This window comes from Carassius carassius, chromosome 26 (genome assembly GCF_963082965.1).
Source record: "Carassius carassius chromosome 26, fCarCar2.1, whole genome shotgun sequence".
Classification (NCBI taxonomy): Eukaryota; Metazoa; Chordata; class Actinopteri; order Cypriniformes; family Cyprinidae; genus Carassius; species Carassius carassius.
This window is the reverse complement of record NC_081780.1, coordinates 12,853,491-12,867,697: the sequence shown is the minus strand read 5'-3', so window position 1 is coordinate 12,867,697 and position 14,207 is coordinate 12,853,491.

The window sequence follows — 14,207 nt, the reverse complement described above, 5'->3', positions numbered from 1 at the left end:
TTACAGTCCCCACAGTGTTTTTGTTTAATGAACGGCCCGTTTATTTTTGTGAAACAGCTGGGGGAAACCTTAAAAGCACACGTATGATATAAAATTACATATTTTACAGACTGGAGGGAGGAAATAAGCTGTAATATTAATGGCTGAGGCATTATTAAAGCTGTCAGTCTCCTAATGCTGCCTGCTTAAAAGGAGAAATGTAAAATATTTTGTGGACTGTCAAGCAGTATCATAAATATTTGATTGTGCATTGGAATTGGTGTGAAAAGTGCAGTGGGTACTTGGTGTCTGCGAGCAGGTGTGAGACGGAAGAGATCAAATGTTTTATTCCATGTTTAATTGAATTTATAAGCATAGAGTTTTATGCATAAATTCATAAATGGAATATTAATTTGCTCTCTGCATTGGCAAAATCGTAGATGGAAATATGTGATTTTCAGAGTCACATTTATCAGGCCAGTTGGAAATGCAATGTGCATTTCCATTGAGATTCTTCAGAAATCCTCTCAACATTTAATTTAATTTAAAAAAAATATTTGATTTAATTTATAAATGAAATCACAAATAAAATTGTACTGCTTGACATTAGCAAAATCATGAATAGAAATATAAGAGCGGCTTTATATTTGAGTTGTAGAATTGTGTAAATGCAATGTGCTGAATTTTATTAAATAATTTAATTAAATCATTAATTTAATTTAATAGTTCAATAATTATTTATTTCAATTCTTTCAAATCAATTTCAGTATTTTATTATATATTTAATTTATTTAATTTTAATTTATTTAAATAAATAATAAGTTTAATAAATTAAATGATTTATCTTTAAATTCAAAATTCTTCATTTGTTGTTTAACAGTAGCAAAATCATCAATGGAAACAGGAGAATGGATTTATATGTGATTTGCAGAGTCACATTTATGTGGCCAGTTTTAAACGTAATGTGCTTATTCAATCACATAACAGTCCATTTGATCATGACACAAGAAGAGTAAATGCGATCGCAGAACATTTTTTATTTGGTTTAACATGGCAGGGCCTGTGTGGATCTGTTGTTGTTAAAAGCTGCTTTGAATAATTGAGTTAGTCATTCACTTTTTTTCTCTAAAATTCTTCGACATTCTTAGACTCTACAAGGTCTTATTTCACAATGAGCTGTAGACGTGGTGGCTCTCGAATGGAACGTGTCCTTATGTTTTTCCTCCCTTGTCACCACATCGACCCTGAACCCATAAACAAAAGTGGACAGTGCTCAGTAAAAACTAAACATGCTCACTGTGCACATATTTCAATGGACATAATTCACAAGTGCCATCCACAGCCATGTTCTATCTCCTTCCAGGGATTTTGACAACAACATGGTTTAGTTGTTTGCATTAAAACAGCATGTTTCCTCTCTAAATATTCTAGATGTTGCACATTCGATATGCATTTTTTTTTCTTATAAGTCTGCATTACAGAGTCCAAAACATCTTAGTGGTTACAGCCAAATCAGACTGACTAGCATGCAAGATTACCATGTCTGATTGTGGCACTTTGCTTCAACAGAGATATTAGCCTAAAGTGTCTTTTCTCAAGGTTGATGTTGGACTGTTGGTATTTGTGGGGACTGAAAAGTACCAAAGAACCAAACCTCAAGATTCAGATGAGGGTATCTTATTCTTGCAAGTGGTGTTTTTAGGTTTGCGGTTGAATTTCGGTGGGGTTGAATCTTGATTGCTAAACAATTATGTTTGAATAAACTCTTCTGTTTGTATGTTGATCACTTCTGGTTATTAAATGGGAGGCCACTTTATTTCCATTATAAAGGATCACTGATGCTTTATGGAATGACAGTGGTTGCTATTTTTCCAGAACGCCTCCAGACAGATTCCGGATATCCAAGAAAACAGCTGTCTGTTTCGCAGCATGTTTAAAGAAGTTTCAGCACTGCCTATCACACGAGTTAGTGTCAACTTTGTGTTAATAGTATCTATCATCATTTTTACTCTGCAAAATTGAATCGAACTTGCAAGGTAAAGTTTACTCCTGTCCTAATTGTAACTCTAACCCTAAACCTTTAAAATGCAAAAGTAGTAGTTTGCTTGTAAATTCATGTGCATAATCAAAGCATATTTCTTTCAAGTACCAAAGAAATATAAAAAAACTAAAAAATAAATAAATATAAGTTAGCTAATTGCAGAAGGTGTTGTTGTACTGAGAGAAGAAAGTTAAAATAAAATAAAAATACAAATTTAAAGGGTTAGTTCACCCAAAAATGAAAATTCTGACATTAATTACGCACCCTAATGTCGTTTCAAACACATCTTCAGAACACAAATTAAGATATTTTTTATGAAATTCGAGAGCTTTCTGACCCCAAATACTGTAGAAAGAAACTTAACTATAACTTTCAAGGCCCAGAAAGGTAGTAAGGAAATTGATAAAATAGTCCATGTGACATCAGTGGTTCAACCATAATTTTATGAAGCTACAAGAATACTTTTTGTGCGCAAAGAAAACATTTTTCTTTTTTTTTTTTTGTATTTTTGTGTTTTTTTATTCACGAGAGGATGAGCATCGAAGACTAACAGGAAAGAGAAGAAATTCGTGAAAAAAGTTGTTATTTTTGTTTTCTTTGCGCACAAAATGTATTCTCGTAGCTTCGTAATATTGCGCTAGAACCATTGACGTCACATGGACTATTTTATAGAAATCCTTACTACCTTTCTGGGCCTTGATCGTGGTAGCTGCTTTGTTGTCTATGAATGGTCAGAAAGCTCTTGGATTTAATCAAAATATATCTTAATTTGTGTTCCGAAGATGAACAAAGGTCTTATGGGTTTGGAGGGACACTAGGGTGAGTACATAATGACAGAATTTTCATTTTAAGTGCTCTATCCCTTTAAGAATATCTATTATTTTAGATTTTTTTGAGTAACTGTGCATGATTGTTAATAGTCAGTTTAAAAAATAATAATAATTGTATTTGCTCTGCTTGTGGTATTGACATTTACAGACTGTCGAGGAAAGGAAATTTGTTAGATGTTAAATATATGCCCATAGATGTTAAATTTTCAGTGGATGTTTTTTAATTAATGCTCATAAACACTAACTTTGTTGTTCATTTGTTCATGAAAGTCTTTGTAAACATTTAATGCTCGCAACGTTCGAATCCAAGCTTTTGTGAGAATCACCCATGAGTTGGCTAGTATATACGCACAGCAGAGGATGTAGAGCAACGTCCAGGTGCCGTAAACAATTTCTGTGTTCTGTAATCATTTCTGGAAACCACTACAATCAGAAATGTTTAGATGCCAAGTCTTTCTTCTGGGTGGGACACTGGAAATAAAAGGATTGCTTTTTAGATATTCTTCTTATTCATGCCCACTCCCCCAACACACATGCGTGGTCCATACCAGCAGCTGTAAACTCCACAGACCCCCCGAACTGTGTGACTGTGACTCACCTGCGACTCATTCGAGACACGCGTTCTGAAAGCAGGAGTCTGGTAGCGCTCCTGCTTTTCATGTCCTTTCATGTCCAGCTGTCTGTTGTGAAAGTGATTTGGCCGCCGCACGCACCACAGCCAAACACAATAACTTCTCACAGATGTGTAATGTCCGGCTGAACCCCACCACAAAGCCAAAGGGAGAGAAGGAGAGGGGAAGCAAAGTTTTCAGCCGTCACTGAAACTACAGATGCTGTAGGCTAATGTTACATAAAGGCTGTCTCAACACTTAGTGCATTAGCTCGATAATTGCTAATGGCTAATTAGGAAGCAATCTCAATGATTAAATTAGCCAATTAATTAGCCACGAACTGAGCAAAACAGTAAATTGTTACCATAAGATTGGTCCTCCCAGGTTGACATTGGCGTGTAGCTAAACTAACAATTTGTTAAGCATATTTATTGCCAGAAATATTACATGGATCAATTCCAGCAGTTAGTTTCAAAAAGTTTTCTAAATTTTCAGTTAATTTGCTTGTGCTCTTTCTGTCACATTGTTAATGCTAATATATGCTAAGAATTATAATGTATTATACTTTACTCTGCATTACATTTATGAAAATTAACCAAGCTTGTAATGTACAGTAGTAAAAGAGTAGTAACTGTTTTTTTTTCAGCCATATTTATTACCAGTTGTACAACCATAGTTTAACTATAAATACCATGGTTAAACTATGGTTGGTGTAGCATAACATTGGTTAATTTGTGGTTACCACTGTTTAACTATAGTAATTAACCATGGTGTTGTTTGTTTTCTCAGACAGTAGTGTAGTCCTCACAGTTTCTGACAATAGCATGTAGCTAAGCTAACAATTTCATAAGTGCAGTAGGCCTATTGCTTGAAATAATACATTACGTCGGACCGAGTCCCAAATCACACTTGCAGCCAATCATCAGTAAGGGGGTGTGTCTTCTAATGATAAAGAGAAGATAGCGCTCAACTTGAGTGCACAGAATGGATAGTAACCCTTTCATGCATGAATTATGATAACCTCAGTCAGGATTTTTTTCCTATGAGTTTTTATTGCTCTTGGGGCATGAAAAACAAGAATTGATTTTTATTTTTATTTTTTTTACCAATTTTTAAAAGAGATCTTCAGATGTTCACTTGAGTGGACAGCATGTGGTTATGGTTTAAACTGAAGATATACTATATTAAATATAAGACAATAATCAAACAGATAAAGTGTGTGAATTTAACAAACTAATCAATACAATTATATAAAATCTTTTGAAAACTATAAAATATATACAAAAAATATATATGCGAAATATTGCAAAGGCTTCATACAACTTCATACAAGTTGCACTTCACGTGTCTTTGATATTAGAACATGAGGACATGATTCCATCAGAATTTTCTACAGCCTGTCAAGATACAACTGTGGAAACCACTCAGATGCTCCCTCCAGTGCACCAGAGTATGGAGATTTACCCTTATCATCTGATAATTCTGATTATGTTCAAGATGGACATGCACATTTCTATCATAGCCCTCCTCTGAGAAAACTTAGCGATACGTTTTTTCAATCTCATCTGAAATGATCAGTGTTGGGGGTAATGCATTACGAGTAACATGCATAACGCATTCAGATTACCTTTTTGATGTTACAAGTAATTAACTACAAGTAATATGCATTACCTAATCAGATTACTTTTTGATGTAACGAGTAAAGAAACACATTAAAAGTAACATGCATTACGTAATCAGATTACTTTTTGATGTTATGAGTAAAGAAACGCATCACAGTAATGCACATTACATAATCAGATTACTTTTTGATGTTATCAGTAAGGAAACACATTTCAAGTAACATGCATTACGTAATCAGATTACTTTTTGATGTTATGAGTAAAAAAACACATTACAATAATGTGCATTACGAAATCAGATTACTTTTTGATCTAACAAGTAAAGTAATGCATTACAAGACTTTTTTCGATGTCAATGAAAATCACATTCTAAAAATACAAATACATTTATTTATAGTAAAAAAGTCACTGCAGATTAAGTTTTTAAGTTTTAAGTTTCAAAAACAATATTCACATTATAATTATGAATTGTAGCTGAAAATAGCAATTGATTCATGACGTCCAATACAGTGGACGTGTGATTTATCAGAGTTTTCTCTCAATCTAAATTCAAAACTTGGAAAATTTTACTGTGATATGACTCATTAGATATTGCTTGATGCTGCAATATTTTTTACCTACAAGATTCTCCTAGGATAGAAGGAATGGGTGGATATTCCGGAGCAACTTAGCATGTCTGACTGACCCTTGGCCATCTTGGTTTGAAGGGGAAAAAAATCGAAACACAACAGCTTGCCACTTGGTTGCAATTTATAGGATGATGCACCAGGGTCCAGTGAAAAGGCTGATGTGCAACTTTGCCATAAAAACCCGTGCAAATTCAAGAAAATGCTTTTTTAATAGCTGTCCACTGTAGTGACCACTATAGATAGAGAGAAGATTTACGATCAAGAGGTAGTTGTAAATATCAGAGTGGTTTTCCAGCGGTGGAGAGAAGTCAAGGAGTGGGAAGGCCTTGAACTGGACGCCAAGGTTGGATTGTTTCTTCTTGATAGGTGAGTAACATTGATTTTGCTCAGATTCACACAACTTATCCATGTTGGGTTTTGTTTAAATATGCTTGTGTGTCATCGTCACTTTGTTTCAGTGATCATCATTGCCATGATTGGGTATGTACAGGTGAGGGGAAGATTTCAAAATAAGGGTGAAGTTTTGTTGAGATTTGGACGTGTTTGTTTTGGTGCTTTCAAATATCAACATCGTTGGCAAAAAATCGCTTAGTGCACCTTTAATGTATCAGTTTTTAACAGGGGGTTTTAGTAATTCTTATTAATTTTAAGAACTCAATCAAATCTATTCATAATCAGAATTTTCTAAACTCTATCTACCACCACCTTGTCAATGCTAATATATGCCAATAATACCATGGTAATGAAAGGTTTTTATATTCATATACTTTATGATATTAAGACATTGTACTTGCATATGGAACCTCAATGAAACATGTCTAAAAACAAACATGGCCTAAAAGTAGTAGCATTCGAAGTAGCATGCTAATATCAACTATTTCTGCTAACAGTTTTCTGTTGGTCATTGTGGCAAATTTGCACGACTAGCTGAACTCATCCACACTTTATTTTAAGGTCCAATTCTCACTATTAACAAACATTAACGATGCCTTTTACCTCAATAAACTCCTAATTTGCTGCTTATGAATAGTTAGTAAGGTAGTGGTTAAGTTTAGGTATTGGCTATATAGGTATTACTCTAAATATTCTATTATTCTATATAATATTTCTCTCAGAAGGTAGTATGTGTGTGTATGCAGCTCTTCTGTTGGGACCTGCAGGTGTGGGATAGAGTCTGTGCAGAATCAGCATTTCTAAACACAAACTCTTGACTCACAATAACACAATGTGTTTTGTAGCAGGAAGCAGTGATTGTGATAATGATCGTGTGACATGATAGGGTTATTAAAAGTGTCTGCACGATGTGAGATGCCAGGCAGCTGCTTGAGTGTTTAATCTCTCCATGCTTTATGTTTCAGCTAAGGAGTCACTCTACCCCGGGGATGGTTTATTTATCCACACAGATGCTCTTTTATCCTCTTTCAAGTTCTGCATCTCAGTGGCATCTTTTGCTGTTCCAGCGACTGGATTCAGTGTGTGTGACTGATGGAGCGCAGGTGTGTTTTCTGCGTGTCCTTGTTGGCATCACTCTTGTCTTTGCCCACAATGGATTTAGCTGATCAATGCTACCCCCAAAAAAGTCACTTTGTCCTTTTGTGCACTAAGGATTCCAGACAGAACTGGACTGATAAAGTCACAACAGAAGGAGGAAGATGTCTGGAATCAGTTTCCTCATTAGGATGCCAACTTCTCTTGTCAAAAGAGCAGCCCAAAAAAAGGTTTATCACTGTAGAAGGTTCTCTAACACTGAACTTGTCCTACAAGACCTCTTCTCCAAACTTTAAATGACAATTTTCCATTTGCTAATGTTTATTACCCAAAGCATTTATGGAGAGGAACATCTGTTGGTCTTCATTTTCCATCCAAGTTCCCATCCCAATGAAAGTGCAGGTATGCAGAGTAGAAAAAGAGGTTCTTTGGAGCTCAGATTTTCCTTGCTGGGGTTGCTTTTTTAGCTTGACCCCTTACCCAACAGCTTGACAAGAGAGCCCAGATACTAAGTGCAGAGATTAATACTAGCATTAGCATTATTTGCTGAGGAAAAGACAAACAAGAGGATCTGCGAGATGAGGAGATTCATGCTGGCTGATTGGTCACTGAACTCATGAGAACAAGCCAACTGACTGCCAGAGAGAAGATAAAAACTCTCCTCAAAGCCAGTTGGGTGGTACTGTTTTAAGGCCAATTCACACCGCACTGACAAACGCCAACAATCATGTTTGTTTGGTTTTGTTGGATTAGTGTGTTGCCCCTGTCAGCCTCTTTTACTGTAGTTGGTCAGAGTTTGTTTTCACCTGACTGAATATGGTCAACAGCATTTGTTGGTGTCAGTTGGTGCAGTGTGAGCATGAATTATTTTTTAGAAAATTCTAAATCCAGCGGCCAACTTGTTTGGTGGTGTTTTTGCTGTTTGTTAGCATTCAGTAAATGTGATGGAAGGACCTAAATAGGACCAAAAAATAACATTCTAGGTTGGTCCTGCAAATGTTCTGGGAATGTGAGGAATAGGGAATGTCCTATAGTAATGGTTCCCTAAATATTCCCAGAACATCCTGAATGTTCTGTGAAAGTCTGCCAAATAATGTCCCCAAACTCTTTAAAGAATTCCATATCATGACCATCTCAGAATGTCCTGGAAACATATAATTTCCAAATAAAATATGGCCCCCTAAATGTCCCGAGAACGTCTTGAATATTCTGTGTAGGTCCTCCAAATAACGCCCCCCAAACCTTAAAAAAACTCCACATCATGACCATCTCAGAAGTTTCTGGGGACGTTACTAGGTAACGTCATTGACAGCAGTTTGGACATTTTGGGAATGTAAAATTTCTAGGGGGGTGGTGCTTTTGCAACACAAGTAAATTTGGTTCTCAGTAAACATACTGCCAAATATGTTTGCCTTGAACACACTATAAACTGTTTTGGGTAAATGTATGATGCACAAGTTCACCAAAAAAAAAAAAGACACTGGGACCACCAGATTTGAGACAACCAGACTTGCCTTCAACGCCACTCATACAACATAAAAGTCCACACAAACGAAGAACATGTAACAATATATAAAGAATATATGCATGAATTGTTTGTGTGTGTACAATTAGGAAAAGCAAGAGTAAACTGAATTTGCAATCACTTATTCCAATATCTTTCAGGTAATCTTTTTTTTTTTATTAATATTATTTATATTATATTTATTTTTATATTTTTGGCCAAGATTTTAACTTTTTATTCAGTAAAATTAACTATGAAAATCTGTTTGTAGGCCTTCAGCTTTATACCCTTAGTGTCCAAACACACATGCCAAACATCCTTTCTGGTGGAGGTGTGTGTATATTTGAAAGGCAAGGAGGTCAAACTGCGGTCCAGGTAATTTGCTGCCTGTGAAACTGAAGTCCAGCAACCAGACCTGCATGAGGGGCTTTTGAAAGCTGTAGGACATCTATTAACACCTGTCTCCTGCTTTCTTCTGTCGCTCGGCCTCTCCCTCAGTGCTCTCTCTTCTTTGCTAATAACTCCACTTAAGACACCACAGTCACTCAGAGTCCGGTCTTGAGCAGTCTCAGCAGGGTGTTGGGGTGGCCATGTGTCTGGAAGGGTAAAGCAATTTATTTGGGCTTGTTCCCTCACACGTGGAGCCACTTAGTAAGCAATGAGGTGCCAGACAACCTTACAGCTGCCACAGCACCAGGGCTTCAGCTCTCCACCCTTTCCAGGCCAGGGTAGGGTCTTTTCTTTGAGCTCGATTTCAAAACTGTAAATCAGGAACTGGAAGACAACCAATAAGCAAAAGGGATTGAATCAGTCCACCCTAGTGAGATTTTTAATAGTTTTTAGGACACCCTCATCTGATTTAGTTTAATTACTTAATTACCGTCTCTGAACATTTTCTGTTATTTGTTTTATGTGTAGTTTTAGAATTTTAAAGTAGTTTAAATTTGAATTTAGAAACAGGTTTGTCGAATCAAATGTTTCCTAAACTGAGAACATACCTCCCCTAATATCACCTGCCTCCAACTAACAGTAAAGAACAAATCATAACAAATCATGTGTGATGTAACTAAACTAGACTGGCTATTTGGAAAATAAATTCTAGCCTTCAGTATGTCCCACCCCAAGAGATATTAAGATATGTAATGTGATAATCATTCATAAAGGCTTGTTTTGATCCATTTGAGACCAGAAGACAAACTTATGTAAGAAGGAGAAGATGCCTCATAAGGGTATCCTGGAAATTCTTCATTGAGCCATGAAGACGAAACAAATTATCCTCTTAACATTGTTTAGTCCGTTTTTTTATTTTTTTTTTGCTTCAGTGAAACTCGTCCATTTGTGTCCTCGCTGACGTCAAGCTACAAAAGTGCGGTCAGTCCACTTTCATATGTTTTCATCCGTTACATTGTTATCTGGGGAAAGCGCGAGCCGCACTGATGTGATCTGTGGCCGGTCACACGCGCGCCAGGGTTAAGAAACCTGCTTGTTTGTAATTGGATTTATGTGCTGGAATGTTTTTCCAAGGCGCGACTTGTGAAATAACACGCCATCTGCTCCCTATTAGAGTGTGGGACCAATGATCGCTATACACAAAAAGCAAGGAAAGCCCCAGACGTGTAGATTCATAGTGCTGGAGGGCCACTTTATTACCGCACAAGAGAGAACTGTGGTTCCAGCACACTGATGCCATGACTCGCTGTTCAATCGCTGCGTTTTCTCTGCTAGGTCTGTTTTCTCACAATGCATTTGTTCTTAAACTCTAAGTAAAAAACTCTAACCTTTATTATCAAATTCCTTCTTAAGGGGCAGTCATGGCCTAATTTAAATTCCGATTTTAAAATGAGGAGCAATGAGAAACGAGAGAGCAAGAGAGAGTTGGGGCAAGGAGGCCGTTACTTTGACAAGCTAAGGTCAAAGGTCTCAGAAAGGAGAACATACTAGCGATTAGGCCTTTCAATGAGGGTTAAAACTTTAGTCTCACTAGGGAATGGTACTTGTGCATGTGTGAAGAATACAGCAGGATGACAGACCCCAGCCTTGGAGAATATGCGTTCTCCTCAAGCCGCTTGTGTGAGTACCCACCCTTTCTTCTTGCTAGTTTCAGAGCCCGTATTGCAAGACTTATGTCATAATGGTGTGTGTTTATATACATATGTAAAATAAGAGGTTGTGAGAGACAACCCCCACAACACCAAATATAAGTAAGCAAGTGTTTGACAAAGAAACTTAATGCTTGAGGATGTACACATAGGTTATCATTTACCAATTTTGAAAAACATGTTTTTCGTCATTTTGACACTGACAGAACTATATGCTTGAGAGAAACAAGTAAAATGTCTATTAAATGCAAATAGTTAACCTTAAGTGTGCTTTATTTATTTACTTAAGTATTAGGTCGAAGTGCCTAAGTGAATATGTATATGTAATTTCATAATTACTTCCACTGCCTTTAAAAAATGGTAAAACTGATGTGCTGACAAGCATTTGCACAATGTAACAAATACTTGTTTCACTTAATCTTTTATGATTCTTCTACAATTCTGTAGAGCTAATTATTATTGTGCTATTTATTTTCATGTAGCATCAATATTTTGGTAAATATATGGGTCAGGTAAATTTGAGAACATCTATCATCAATTATAAAACATTGTTTTATTACATATAAGTTACTGTATGTTTATATATATATAAACATACACAGATGTAAACATTTCTGTAATATTCTGTAATATCCAGAACATTATGGGACTAGTCAAAAAAGATCTTATGTGCACTTATGAAGTTTTGGATGACTCACTTTTGGTAACTGTTTATGTTGGGAAAATCTAATGGGAAAAATGGGTGAGAGATAAGCGAGTAAGTTTTTTTTACAATTGTTTTACAAAAAATAAAAGACAGCACAGCGTCAAATTAAAAAATCCCAACAAAACATACTATAGCACAATGAAATGCTTTAGATATTAGGCTTGTAAAAGTTTTATTTCGTCAGAACACATGGCTACTTAATGGCTATTAACAGAAAAAGATGCTTTTTGCAGACTTCTACCAGTAGGGGCAAACTGGCCCATTCTAGCTAGCCAAACCTTGACCCCTTGGTGGTAATTCACTAGAACCAGACACAAAGCTCTAATCCATATTTTACCCCAGTCTTGTTCTAATCTGTCTCCAGTGTTTTAAGAGGCCTGTGTTGTCCTAATGTGACTCTGAGATCTCTGTGCTCATGGTTTGCTTTTCCTCCCTTGATATCTGAGCTTTTTCTTTGTCCAGCTGCAATATAACGTCTGAAGCCGAAGCACACGCTCTCCTCTGAGACGACCGCACTCACACTGATGAGGAGCAATTGAGCAAAGGCAGTGATGCAGATAGAGACTGTTTGGGAGTGTGACAAACAGATACAATCAGAAAGAATAAGAATGGCAATTAATGAATGAGACAGCAAGAAACAGAGATTGGAGGAGTGGCTGAGGTTCTGATGGTACTTTAATGAAGTGTTCTCTAAAAGGAACAAGCGTTTTTGGAGCAAGATCACACACATAAACTCATCTACTCAATGGTTGTGCTGGGACAGAGCCAGAAGGTTATAGCCACAGTCAGCAAGATAAAGGTGCAGAAGAGAGAGAAGAAAACTAGAAGGGTCATTTTATGAGGAATATGCAAGTGGTGCCTGCCCAGGATATTGCTATGAGCTTGCTAGGTGGCAATCCCTACCCCTAAATTAGGATGCAGTCACATTTAAGTCACACTCATTTCAATAGGAATCTACAAGATTGGGAACTTCGTATAATGGCGAAAGATTTCCCCATGCAAATTTTTAATTGGGTTTAAGTTGTTGGTCATGCTAATTTGGTGCATTGACCAACAGAAAACTTCTTGGTGTTACAAAGTGTCTTCTGTGTGAACGATGCTTCATTACTTTGTGTTTGCTGTCTCATTCCTCTTTACAATGGAAAAGGGCAAAATAAATTCCAATTGTGCAGCTTTGTAATGGATTTCACCAGGCCGAGCCGCCCATGGGGATTGGGTGGTGGTCGAAGCCCAGCCTGATGTATTTAAGACAAGGCATTTAATCTGGCCACATTCTCCCCAACAGCCCCGCAAGGCACAGCTCTCTCCTTCTGACTGACATGCCGACACCTGGGCTCCACCACTGCTGGCTGGCTCGCATGCCGCTTGGGCCCACCTGCTCGCCACATATACCACAAAGCAAACATTTCAACAGTTAGGCCGACTTTAAAAGCTCCACGCGACTTAATGAGAAAGAATCTGAGGTCTGTGTTTCACCTCTTTCTATGTCTCTCTCTCGCTCTCTAGAGGGCATTTAGAACTGCCCATTAACGGCCAAAGTGTGGATTTCCTGTGAAATAACGACTGTGTCCTCCACATGGTTCGCGTCTAAATACTCAAGAACACTTAGTTAAACATGAAGCCCAGTGATCGGCAATCGGAATGGGATTGCTTCCAGCTGTGCCACTCCGACCAGCATCCAGTGAGGGAGATTCTTTCTTTATTGATGCTATAGCTTATATTGCATATGTTAGCTTAGCTGTGGAATAACAGGGTGGGTGTGAAGTGGTCAGCCATTCGCTTACTCCAAATCCCCTCACCATGAATTCACTTTCAGACTGCAATCAAACCACTCTGTGCCTGGAGGTGACTTGACAGACGACTGCTTTAGTCTCTTGGATCACTTAGCTTCATGGAGAAGGACTGTGTAATAACACCCTTTAGAAGTCCACTTTGTTTCTGGAATTTTCTGGTTGATGAATAGTGAACAAGAACAGAAAGTAGTAATGTTAAAGCCAAAGGGTAGCTGTATCAGATGCACTTTTTAGGGATCGTTTCGATTAACCACAGGGGCAAGCATTTATAGTGGTGATGAATTACTTAACCCCCTTAAAAGTGTTGAAATATTAGCAGTGCTGAGTTTCAAGTCTGCAATAATTACAAGTAAATATTCCATGTAAAAAAACCTAGAAACGTCAGTTGCTAATAAAAGCCTTCACAGAAAACTAGAAGATTAAAATTTCAGTATGTTCATTTCAGAGTCTCCCCTTTTATGTACCATAAGTTTTGACTCAGAATGACTACAGTACAGACCAAAAGTTTGGTCACACCTTCTCATTCAAAGAGTTTTCTTTATTTTCATGACTATGAAAATTGTAGATTCACACTGAAGGCATCAAAACTATGAATTAACACATGTGGAATTATATACATAACAAAAAAGTGTGAAACAACTGAAAATATGTCATGTTCTAGGTTCTTCAAAGTAGCCACCTTTTGCTTTGATTACTGCTTTGCACACTCTTGGCATTCTCTTGATGAGCTTCAAGAGGTAGTCACCTGAAATGGTCTTCCAACAGTCTTGAAGGAGTTCCCCGAGAGATGCTTAGCACTTGTTGGCCCTTTTGCCTTCTGTCTGCGGTCCAGCTCACCCCTAAACCATCTCGATTGGGTTCAGGTCCGGTGACTGTGGAGGCCAGGTCATCTGGCGCAGCACCCC